Genomic DNA, 13447 nt, shown 5'->3' with positions numbered 1-13447 from the left:
CGATGCTTCCCAGTCAGAAGTTAAGTTGACACCGCACCGAAGGTTTTCAGCGCAAAACTTTTATGGAAGTTCATAAGCTCCCCCAGAGCAGGTGCTGGACTCCCCAATTCTTCCCAAGAGAACTGGTCCGCCAACGACATCGCACCAGGTGCCTGCCTCCCTAATTCTTCCCAAGAGAACTGGGCTAGCCATAATCACCTCGCTCCGCTAATCTGGCGCTTCATCGCAAACTTTGCTTCTGAAAACGGTCTGTTTTTAGAAAAGCCCTTCGATCAAACAGTAAACCATCCGGAGAACCCGGGAGAGGCGGCACTGTCTCAAGGGCATCCTTAATTGGCTCTGGCATGGAAATGTCAACAGTAGGCATCTGGAAAGGAATTGAATCTTGCTGACTTGGGAAAAAACCCAAGTCTTCTTCAGTTTGGTCAGCAATGGCCGCAGGGTCAGGGGCCAAAGATGCCTGAGACATCACAGTTGTCTTGACAGTTAAAATGGAATCACACCACTATAATTGTGTAGTGTCAAACAGTCAAGCACATCCACAATGAAGTTTATTAGGCACAATTATATAGTCCCCCACAGGTCTTGAAATGGATTGGAAAAGGATAAGGAGGTTAGAATAATCTGTTGTATGAGCAGCTACCTACTTTATTTGTTTTAGTCCCTGCAGATTCATGACAATGCCTAAACTCGCATTATCTTGATAAGTGTCTTAGAATAAGAACCTGGAAATGCCTGGAATTAAGCCCTATTGGGCATGAGTTGTTGTGTGCCTTCAAGTCATTTCTAACTTATGGTGGCCATAAAGGGAAACTTTTATGGGGTTTTCTTGCCAAGATTTGTTCAAAGGTTGTCTATTGAACATAGGATGGATTACTTCTGAATAGACATGTATAAGGTTGTGTGATTAGTGTTGTGTCAATCAAGAAACATTTCATCCTCACAGTTCATTTAAACCTATGTAATCTGATAAGTTTGAAGGGCATTTGAAGATCTGAAGTGTAATACATACTCCGATTCTCTCTTTCCACACCAATTTGTTGGATTTGGCTCTCTTCCATTCTCCATGTACTGCCTAAAACAGAGCTTTCCAAACATTTCATATTGGTGACAGACATTTTAGACATGCATCATTTTGCAACACAGTAATGGAGTTTTACAAGCAAACTGGAGGTTAACCAACCCCTTATAAGAGATACAGACACATACATAAACTGTAATAATGAAATGTATGAAGACACAACATAGAATCATAGAATCATAGAGTTGGAAAAGACCTCACGGGCCATCCAGTCCAACCACCTGCCAAGAAGTAGGAGAATCACATTCAAATCTCATGAAAACATTTCATTTATATATTTGAAATTATATGCTATATTCATATTTCACGTAGACTTAGAGGTTTGTCATTAGGTTCAGGTGACACACGTACACACTATAGCCAATACACACAGTTTGGAAAGCTCAGTCCTAGAGGATTACCAGTTAACCTTGTCCAGGGCTGCTGCACAGTAGAGAGACATGCATCGTTTTTACCACAACCTCATGCTTTTGAAAGACTTCACAGGTGACATAGAATATCATCTTACAATCTTTAAATTAAGGTATGTAACTTTGATTTCAGTACCCAATGATAGGTGATTTTATTGCAATGGGATCAGAGAAATTGTAATATTGATAATGTTGGCCTACCCTATACACAGCTATTGTTTGAATCCAGACAATGTTAATACTTTGGGAAGAAAACATGAAGGATGACAATTGATGATGTAATGGAATGTTGACTCAAGGAAGTAATCACATATATCTCTTAAAAATAAATTTAAGTGCTAAATAATATACTTAAGTTGCTCACTTGACTGATGTGTTGTCTTGACCCGACAGGGCATAGGAGCAGACACTGATTTAGGCAACAAAAGCAGCAATCATCTGTATCCAACATAAATCATTAACTCCTGTCTTGTTCCAGGTGTACACAGGTACTGTTAAAAATAGGTAAGGAGATTTATGTTTGTAAATGTAACTGTCAAAACTAATCCCGTGACCTGTAAATTAAGCTGTTATCCATAGTTTCTGTGTAAGGGAATACATGTATTTTCATAAAATAATGCAGAAGGTATGTAATTAGTTTAAAATAGCAAACTACCAAATGTGACATCCATTGTGCTTGACATTGTCTAATCATAAAAAAGCAGAAGAAATCAGGGCTGTTAGAAGTCAATGGACAGATAATGAAAGCAAATTTGCTTTGGTGGGAGTCCAATATCTTGAAAGACATTGGGAGATTCTACCATCTCTAGACTTTCCTTTCATCCTTGTAAAATGTATCATGACAAATGCTAGCCTTCTTCAAATACTGTTGAAATTCCTACCTTGTGATCTACCCTATGTTTAGGCACCAGATTAAATTTCATAACAGTGCAATACTCCAAGTAAAGCTCTCCAAGTATATGCAAGGTTTTAGATTTGAGAGCATTCTTAACTTGCAGGATATGCTGTAAACAACAATGTGCTAATATTTATTTATTTATTGCTCATTGAGGTACATAACTAGCTGCATTCACTCTGAGAAGTGCATAAACACCAGAATGGTGGGACAAAAATCTTTGTACTGATTGTACACATTACACATCAATTCTATGGTTCATGTCCAAAATTGTAGAAGGAGCTCCAACCTTTAAAAAGTGGAAGGAGCCATTGTTCTTAATGCTCCAATGATGAAACTGATAAAAGTGGGGGCAAAGATCTCCCAGTATTCAAAGCAGGGAAGTTAAGTGGCTCCAGTCTTGATAGATCAGTGAAACTACTCCAGGTTTTAGTTGTAATTTTGAAGAAGTTATCTCAAGTGCTACCTCTAAATTAGGTTCTGCACTTTGAACAGCCCCTTTACAGTTCAAACTAAAACCTGAGGGAGCATCACCATCCTACTGACATCAGAGACACTCATTTCCACTATGTTCTGGAGATTCTGGAGAACACTAGACCTGTTCTGGAAAAATACGCTTAAAAAAACAGAAGTAAAAGATTGTCAAAAATCTTTCTTTCTTTCCATCCTGGTGGCAGGAGACAAACAGGGCACGGGAAAGATGTGAATATACTAACAATGCAGCATTATCTTTCAGCAATAGGATTCTAGACCTCTAGTAATAGACTTTTTATATTATTCCCATTGTAGCTGAGAAGATAATTTTGGGAAAATAGAATGCAAAGAATGTTCACATGCATATAAGATAAGAGTCATTATGAGAAGTAATGTTAGTATTTTCATATTGGTTAAATAGGGTTATTAGACAGGCAATTTGTTTTGTTGAAATGTTTAACATTTATCTAAAGTAGTACTGGACAACATAGACAGACTTGGTATGAACTATGCCCAACTCCCAACCATTGTTGCCCCTTTTGCAGGCAATATGATTCTATATGGTCATTGGCTTTGAAAAATTGTTGTTGTTTTTAACAAAATTGGCTCCTTAAATTTTTAATGTATTTTTACAATATTTTAATATTTATGAGCTCTGGCTGTAAGTAATCACTGCAAAGTTTTCCAAGCATATATTTACGAGTATGAAGGCAACAAATGTGTTCATGGGAACAAACTGCATGCAAGGTGGTAAACAAAGCCAGTTGGCAGAGAAGGGGGGCATCTGATCTGACTATCAGATCAAACTATTTATTATTTTCAGGGCACAGAAATGTCTCATTTAATGTACATGTGCCATATTATTATGTTTATTGGATTATCAGGTATTGTCAACTGAAATTTTGGATCTTCGGCTATATTGATTCTACCTAAGAATCCAGGAGCCAGTGAAGTACTATTGGAAACAGTGCTGTTCTAGCTTTTTGATATTGCTGTTGTGATACATCTATGTGATTTACACGTTTTGTTGGTCTGTTTGATATTGCTCCCATAATACCTATCATGTCTGGAAACAGAATTGCTCACTTTTCTCAGAGGGTCTCAGTTTGTAGGTTTCAGTATCTCTTGATTTTTTAATTCTCTTTGTCTTTGATTAAAAGAGGAGGAGAACGGATGGGTGGAGGAATCAGTGCCTAGAGATCTTCCCCCAGACACTCTTATGTTTCATCCACTTCCTAATATGGCTCCTGCTCCCATACCACCTCTTGTTTATACCAATTCTCATGGTATTTCATTGTAATTGATCATGGCTATAAGACCGCAGTCTGAAAAGATGCTATGAGCAAATGACAAAAGTAGTTCTATGGCAGCCACATAACTTTTCCCACATAACTTTTTGTCAAATTACAAATCTGAAAATTGTCAAAAAAGCAAAGGAAAACTTATTATCAAAGAGCTGCAAAAACAAGGTCCCAATAAAAATTGGGGGAAGAGTCCTTGGCCTCTCCTGCTGTAGACAAGAAGCTCCTCCCTGGAAGATTTTCTTGTTCTTTCTGTTTTAATCATCTTATATCTTTTCTCTTCTTCCCTGACCTTTCTAATGAATTCTAGGGGAGTATTTTTGAATCATGGCAATATCATGGGTTAACTCTGCTCCCTTTACTTTTTGAATGTAAATTCTTCTCTTTTTTTCCTTTTTTTTTCTTCCCCCTCAACATTCTTACTTATTGCCCAGCATTGACCCCCTCCTCCTTTGACAACAAAAACCAAACACTCTTTGGTTATGCATAGTTAACATTTTGCTAATGGGAAGCCAAGATTCTCTCAGCAGCTCAACAACATTTTCTAAAGCACACTGGCGTTGTTGTAGCAACTGGTGGCTGATCTGTGAATAAAGCAGATGTCATTGTGGCCGGATAAAGAGAGAACAATCTATCACCCAGATACTGCCACACCTCCTGCCCAAACAAGTCATCAAAATGACAACGTTGGTGCCACAGTCATCAATTAGGAGCTGTGCATCACCTTTACTCTTCTCGTTATGAAATAAATTGGTGTTATGCGACTAATCTGAAGAATGCATCAGCCGGCTGCCAGTAGCTTTTCCCATGGAGGAGGCAGCCGACTTGCTAAGGCACTGACTTTTTGCCAGCTTCCTTTAGGCTTTGATTGATTTTGTACTTTCATTCAAATGGCTTTGGCCTAAATAAACACAATATATATTCTAAGAAGTTTTCCTCTCCAGCCTTAAATCTGAATTCAGTTCATTAAACATGCAATTAGACATGGACAAGCATTGAAATAATCTGACTGGTGCCCATACTTTGTACAAAAGGAATGAGAATAGTGAGATAAAATGCCTTTCTAACTCTCCCTGTGCCCCCACTACTACTAAGAAAGTTCGATTTATTTGGCAATTCTTTTGCTCTGAGACTCTCAGTGCTTGTCCTTAGATCAGGCATAGTTACCCTGAATGAATTACCCCATTGTGTTTCTCTATTTTGTACTGTGGCCATGTCACACTGAAAAATATTTAAATACTTCCTGAAAACAATCTGTCATTGCTCCACTGAAGAACTTTCCATGGAGAATGAGCCCCAAAATGTAAGGATGGAGAAGACCCAATAATCTCAAAGCCTCAGGAGCACAGTAAACTATAAACAGGTGGAGGCAGTTTAGCACTGGGCTCAGAAGAAAAAGCTTGATCCATTTTCAGTTTCTAGGGACAGGAAGATATGGATTTGGCTGAAGCTCCTAGGTGAGGGGTTGGGCTCCTCCTGTTGATGATGGAAGTTTTCTCACCAGAAGTGGCTCCCTTGTGAAAAATGGAAAAAAAATCATCTTCCCAAGAAGACCAACTGCCAAAATGGCTGCCAAATAGAAGCTCAATGTGCTGTTTGGCCCTGCAAGTGCAACAAAATATATAAGACTCTAAGGTTGTTGGAAATGAAGGCCAGAGTTGGCAGAATTATATTTATTTATTTACACTATTTATATTCTACCATTCTCACCCCGAAGGAGACTCAGGGTGGATTACAATGTACATATAAATGGCAAACATTCAATGCCATTAAATATGCGACATATAGACAGACATAGAGGCAATTTAACATTTTCCAGCTTCTGGCTTCATGAGGGTATGCTCGATTCTGGCCACAGGGGGAGCTGTTGCTTCACTGTCCACTTGTGACATCGATAGTAGTACTTCATCATTCCTTTCCGCTCACTGTTGGCAGTTTTATGGTGTTCTAAATTAGTTAAATTAGCCTCCCTGCATAAAGCGGTACCTAAATTTTCTACTTGACAGATGCAACTGTCTTTCGAGCGGCTTAGGTCAACAGCAAGCTAGGCTATTAATGGTCGGGAGCTTAATCTGACCTGAGCTTCGATCCCATGACCTCTTGGTCAGTAGTGATTTATTGCAACTGGCTACTAACCAGCTGCGCCATAGCCCGGCTCTTATAGTTGGGAAGTACTGTAAAACCTGTATCTATTTAAGGGCTGCAATTACATTACTACATAGGAGAGGCAGCAAAATGACCAATGTTCAAAATGGTTAGTGGGCATCGGAAATGATGCTCATGGAAGTGCTGATGCAAATCAGGACACTCTTTCTAATGTCCTATTACACATATACACAACTGACTAACAGAGTTTCTTAGTGTCTCTGCTGCAGCCTAGTTATATGTAAAGTTAGTTTCACCGTGATAGAAGATTCCAGCCAATGAGATTTCGGATCACCAAATGCTATCTATTATTTATTGGCTCGTGTGTTGATAGTGCCTGACCTTGGCTTGCCTTGACTTCGTCGCTTGTGTGTTTTCATGTATTAGACTAGCTAAACACTGTCAATGTTACTTGACTTTGGTTTTGGGTCCTCTTTACTTAGAGTTTGGCAGTACTCTGAGTTTGGGGTTTAGTCTTTCCCTTGGCTCTGTTCTCTGATTCTGCTTTCCAATTATTCTTGCCGAGTTCTTCTAGTTTTGTTGCAGGTCTTTATAGGTGTTTTATCTTACTACAAAACCCCACCTATCCAGGTGCAGGATACACTCCCTGCATGAAGATAAATTCAAAACAACTTGTGGAGTGATTATGTTGATGTTGTATGACAATTTCCTAGTTAGAGGCAAGAGGAAGTGGGATACTGATAAGAGTATAAGACACAGCCTTAGGGCATGATTTCTAACTTTGAGATAGCACCTGGCAAACCACTTATTTTGACTTTCAGTTCCCTTCTTCACCTATGTAGCAAAAATCCTTGATGCTAAAATTAAACCAGCTAGAAACAAAGAATTAACTATTAGGTGCATTTAACCTCCACTAAAATCAGTGGATATGAGTTATCTAGTTAAGTGATCATGTCCAATGGATTTAAACAGAATACAAGCAACCTTAAATTCCTGCACATTTTAGAGGAAACTGCAAAAATATCTCAAATTCTGTGGTAAGTTTGGGAGAACTGATGAAGTGTGTGTGTGTGTGTGTGTGTACACACACATACATATACACGTGTGCATGAATGTTCCATCAAATCACCTGTTATGGTAATTCCATGAATTTCATAGAGAGCATGCATACATATAATGCATGCATTGTACAGTAAGGCTCCTGTAATTGTGGAATTTATATCTACAATGTCATTTGTCTGGCCTGGGTGGAAATGATTTCCCTAGGAATTTGCTATGCCCTCCAGATGATTATATGATGTACTTCCCCTGAAAGTTACCATGGAAATGCCAAGTTAGGATAAAGTTGCATTGGAAGTCCAAGGAAACACTAAGTCCTCCAACACAACTCTACAGCATGCTAGAATTAGAAGTGAGACAATTTAATGTGCTGATCCCTATCTGTGATTTCACATAACTGCAGTCTGGTCAGGAACATATCTCCCATGATAGATAGATAGATAGATAGATAGATAGATAGATAGATAGATCGATCTAAGTCTGCATTATATAATATAGTAAGTACTATTTCTCGTATATATGTTATTTGTTGTATTCCATTGGCCAAAAAGTTGTGCATATTTTGAGCATGAGTGAGATATAAAATTAGAGGATGAAGTTCTTCTCTTCTGGGGAGAGAATATCAATGGTTGGCCATAAGTGTAATAATACTTAACAAAACTATGAGTGAGATACCATTGAATAGTCTGTCATTGATACATTACAGTGATTAGCTTTCTTCTTCTTCTTCTTCTTCTTCTTCTTCTCCTCCTCCTCCTCCTCCTCCTCCTCCTCCTCCTCCTTCTTCTTCTTCCTCTTCTTCTTCACAACATTCCAGTTAGGCTGTTTTCAGGAGTACATAGTGTACAGAAGCTCCTGTTTTCTCAAAGGTGGAGGTTTCCTCACCAGCCATAAAGTTGCTGGTCAAAAAGAATCTTTTCTGGAATGATAAGGGTGAGAGAATTGGCAGGCATAGAGGCTTTGGCAACTTTTCTAGACAACACAACCCCCATCTGCTTGAAACAACAAAAACATGCATGGTTACACTGAAGCTAATTTGCTGCAAGCCATTCACTTTTGTTTCTAAAATGTTCTGCTTTATTTCTGCTTTGATATTATATGCATGGAATGTGAGGGAACACCATACTTTGCCTTGAAGTAAACATTCCTTAGTTGCCAATTAAGACTCTCTGTGTTGAGATTTTTTAGGCTAACTCTGTGCCAAGAGGGTCATAAGGTTTGATAAAACCCAAGTACAGGGATAAATAATGTAAGCTACCCATTGGCATGTGTTGCATATAAATACTGGCTAGTAAACCTAGGGCCAGCACAAATAGCATGTAGAATCTGCCTTCCTTATTCAGACTACTGTAGATTATGTGAATCCGTCTCTAAGATTAGCTCTGCTTTTTAAAGCAGTAGGCTTTGAATACCCTTAAATGAATATTCATAGCTGGTGTTGAAAGATGCTGCTTTTTAAAAGGTTCACAAACTGCAAAATCAAAAGACTGCATTCACCCAAGTAACTGGTCCTTCAAATTCACACTACTGTGTTATTCACAGTGTTGTTGAGCATACAAACTATCTTAACTGGATTATAAATGAATTATGCTGAATGGTATTGTTTATTAAACAGAAGGGTTAGGAGTCATTGTGTTAAGAGTACGAATTTAGTTTCCATAGGTTGATGATATCAATTTTAATCTGTTGTGTTTGATGGATTTTTCAGAATGACTCATTAACTTTTCTATTGGAATGAGGAAGAATTCTCATAGTTGTATTCAGATTCTAAACTTGTGGGGAGCAAAGAATTTGACCAAAATTAACAAAATGAATTTCAACTGTCATAAATGAACGGTTCTGTATTTGTGTTTGGGCAGACATTTTCCCCAGTATGATGAAATGCACATGATCACTAAGCAAAGAATGGAAACAAAATGGGGTTTTGTGTACCAGTTCTCTCTTGCATTGTGTTGCTTATATCATCCAGACAAACTGAGGCCTCATTATTCCACTTTTATGAAATAATCCACCTTTGCCACTAACTAGGAATAGGTTGTATTGGCATGAGTCTTTGCCATTCCACTTGAAGGAATAATGCAATAAAGTGGTGCTACCTATTATAGTGACATCCTGAGGAGCGAGGTTGAATGGGCCTTAAGAAGCATTGCTAATAACAAGGCAGCAGGAGACGATGGGATCCCAGCTGAGTTGTTTAAAATCTTGAAAGATGATGCTGTCAAGGTGATGCATGCCATATGCCAGCAAATATGGAAAACACAAGAATGGCCATCAGATTGGAAAAAAATCCATTTATATCTCCATACCAAAAAAGGGAAACACTAAAGAATGCTCAAACTTCCATACAGTGGCACTTATTTCACATGCCAGTAAGGTAATGCTCAAGATCCTGCAAGGCAGACTCCAGCAATACATGGAGCGAGAGTTGCCAGATGTCCAAGCTGGGTTCAGAAAAGGCAGAGGAACAAGAGACCATATTGCCAATATCTGCTAGATAATGAAGGAAGCCAGGGAGTTTCAGAAAACATCTATTTCTGCTTTATTGACTACTCTAAAGCCTTCGACTGTGTGGATCATAATAAACTATGGCATGTTCTTGGTGGTATGGGGATACCAAGTCACCTTGTCTGTCTCCTGAGAAATATGTATAAAGATCAAGTAGCCACAGTAAGAACAGACCATGTAACAACAGACTGGTTCAAGATTGGGAAAGGAGTGTGGCAGGGCTGTATACTTTCACCCTACCTATTCAACTTGTATGCAGAACACATCATGCGACGTGCAGTGCTTGACAAATCCAAGGCCGCAGTTAAAATTGCTGGAAGAAACATTAACAACCTTAGATATGCAGATGATACCACTCTGATAGCTGAAAGTGAGGAGAAGCTGAGGAGCTTTATCACCAAGGTGGAAGAAGAAAGTGCAAAAGCCGGGCTGCAGTTAAACATCAAGAAAACCAAGATCATGGCAACCACACCTATTGATAACTGGCAAATAGAGGGAGAAAATGTGGAGGCAGTGACAGACTTTATATTTCTAGGCATGAAGATCACTGCAGACGCAGACTGCAGCCAGGAAATCAGATGTTTACTTCTTGGGAGGAGGGCAATGGCCAACCTCGATAAGATAGTGAAAAGCAGAGATATCACACTGGCAACGAAGGTCTTCATAGTTAAAGCAATGATATTCCCCATAGTAACCTATGGATGCGAGAGCTGGACCATAAGGAAGGCTGAGCGAAGGAAGATAGATGCTTTTGAACTTTGGTGCTGGAGGAAAATCCTGAGAGTGCCTTGGACCACAAGAAGATCCAACCAGTCCATCCTCCAGGAAATAATGCCCAACTGCCCACTGGAGGGAAGGATATTAGAGGCAAAGATGAAGTATTTTGGCCACATCATGAGAAGACAGGAAAGCTTGGAGAAGATCATGATGCTGGAGAAAATGGAAGGAAAAAGGAAGAGAGGCCGACCAAGGGCGAGATGGATGGACAGTATTCTTAAAGTGACTGGCATGAACTTGAAGGAACTGGGAGCAGGGACGGCCAACAGGGAGCTCTGGCGTGGACTGGTCCATGAGGTCACAAAGAGTCGGAAATGACTGTGTGAATGAAGAAGACTTATTATAGCAAAAACAAAAGAACAAGGCCACATGAATATTTACTGCTCTTATTCTGAGAAAGCAATTTATGCTTCTTCAAAGGCTCTCGGATACTAATAAAATGAACAGATTGCAAAATAGATTGCTGTTCTCACTCAGCAATAAGTTTCACCTAACATAGATCACCAAAAATCTGATCAGCATGGTGAGAATTGGCAAAATTAATCACATGTCCTATACTTTCTTCCTCAGATGGACTCAGGAATGGAATGAGTGTAGACATAAGTGCCTACATATTTGCCACCTTGTCAGCAATAATAATTAACCCAGTTGAGTTAGTGGGAGGAAAGCACAAAAGGACAACAGCAGGTGCTCTTGTGAATTTCAGGAATGAGGTCCAAGTTGTCATAGGAGCATCTGAATCATAGTTCTTGATGTCATTGCAAATAACAGACATCCTGGTAGTAGGGTAAATCACAACCATACAAAACATAACTGAATACATGCTGGTACAAGCTTATCTGTTGGCATTTTCAGCCAGTGCCATGTGTATCTTTAGAACTAAATTCCTCCCCACGTTCTATTTACTCTTATTTTTTCCTGTTCAGGGTTACAACTAAAACACAGACTGTATTTTGTATGTTTGACAAAGCATTTCTCTGTCTGGTACCTATCAGGTACCTTTTCCTAGTTTTTCTTTGAAAAAGAATATCAGTGATACAATAATGCACCATATTGTTTATTTTGTGTGTAGTGGCAGTGGTGGTGAATCTCTATGGTACTGCAGTTCCCTATGGTACTGAAAATCCTATGTATATTCACAAATGTGTCCTAGGCAAAGGTTTTTTTAGGATTGCAGCATTAATTTGTACTTCATCAATCTTTATCAAGGAACTGTTAAGGTATGCTTAAAGAATGTGTAGACCTTCTGACATTGTGGAACTACAGCTCCCATCAAGTCTTACCATTCATACTCCCATAACTAATGCTGGGAATTGTAATCTTGAAGAGCCACTAATTCACCATTCTGTGCTCAGACACAGAGCCGGTCCAACAATGAGGCGAATTAAGCAGTCGTTTGGGCGCAAAACATACGGGGACGCAGTCGAGGCTTCTTTTTCTGTTGATTTGTTGTAAAACAGAATGTTTTGGTGCTTAATTTGTAAAATCTTATTTAATTTGATGTTTAATAGGCTTTTCCTTAATCCCTCCATATTATCCAACATTTTTGCTTATCCAACGCTTTTATTTTTCAGTGATTGGTTTGGGGGGGGGGGCAAAATTCTGTTCGCCTACACTTGAAAAATACCTAGAGCTGGCTCTGCTCAGACACGTGAAGAATCAGCTGGAGCAAGAGAAGAGTCAACAAAACCATAACCAGTACCTCTTCTTCCTGATTATTCTTCATCCCATTCAGAATTCCAGATTCAGGGATTGGATTGGATTGGCTTTCATAAAATGTAGTGCATTCTCCTTATTGCATAATTAATAGGAGTACTTATTGTAAACCAGTTAAAATATAAAAAGCAAGTGAGGCAATAGTCAGATATAAGAGAGATGTAGGTACAATTTAAAACCATACTTTTCAAAGAGTTACTCAAATTCAAACATATTTTTGAAAAATTGAAATTAATGCAAAATTTATGTAGCAAACTATTCATTTTCCTAATCCACTATAATTTTTCTCAAAATGCCTTTTGTTTGTACATCAATTTCTTTATTGTTGCAAATAAATCTGCCTAAAAATAGTAGATCTTTGTTAGTGTGCTAGTTGTACCCTGTGTATCAGCAATACGTTAAGAAATTCAGAAAGCAGTCATTTTACAGGATGTTTTTGTAGACTAAAACATACTGCAAACATAACACTCAGAATTCTATAAAGTCCATGAATAACAGCAAAACTCTTGAATGTGATGGATTCATTTTATCAAGTCCATGGCATATTTTACATAACAATCAATCCACAGTTAATTAATTGCCCATATTATTAAGCCTTACGTTGTCCACCGCTCAGTACATGTTTCACTAATGGCAATTCATGGAATATAGCAAATTTTCAGTTTTTTAAAAAAATTATTTATTTATTTATTTATTTATTAGACTTGTATACCGCTACTCCCAGTTTGGCTCGGAGCAGTTTACAGAATAGATTAAAACCATACACTTAGCTTTAAAATAAATTGTTCATTGCTATTAACACAGCAACTATAGAAGTATGAGGGCTATATATTTCTCAATTTATAGTTTGTTCAAGAACTGTAAACTTGTCAATTCCCTCAATATTTAGCATTCCAAAGTGAGGTCCTTCTCTGTGCTTCTGGGACCACACACTGGAAACTGAAGAGGATGTGTTAAGTATTATAATTTTATAACATGTAACACTATTGACCCAATCCACTCAGGTATCTTTATACTGAGGAAATTGAGTCTGTTCCATGTCTGCTACAGTATATAAGCCACATCTTCCAATGATGAGGAATAGCATATTCCAGGAAGAGAAAATGTTATATCTCTTAAAAAC

This window comes from Anolis carolinensis, chromosome 2, assembly GCF_035594765.1.
Source record: "Anolis carolinensis isolate JA03-04 chromosome 2, rAnoCar3.1.pri, whole genome shotgun sequence".
Taxonomy (NCBI): domain Eukaryota; kingdom Metazoa; phylum Chordata; class Lepidosauria; order Squamata; family Dactyloidae; genus Anolis; species Anolis carolinensis.
The sequence above is the reverse complement of the archived record's forward strand: the minus strand, read 5'-3'. Positions refer to the sequence as shown.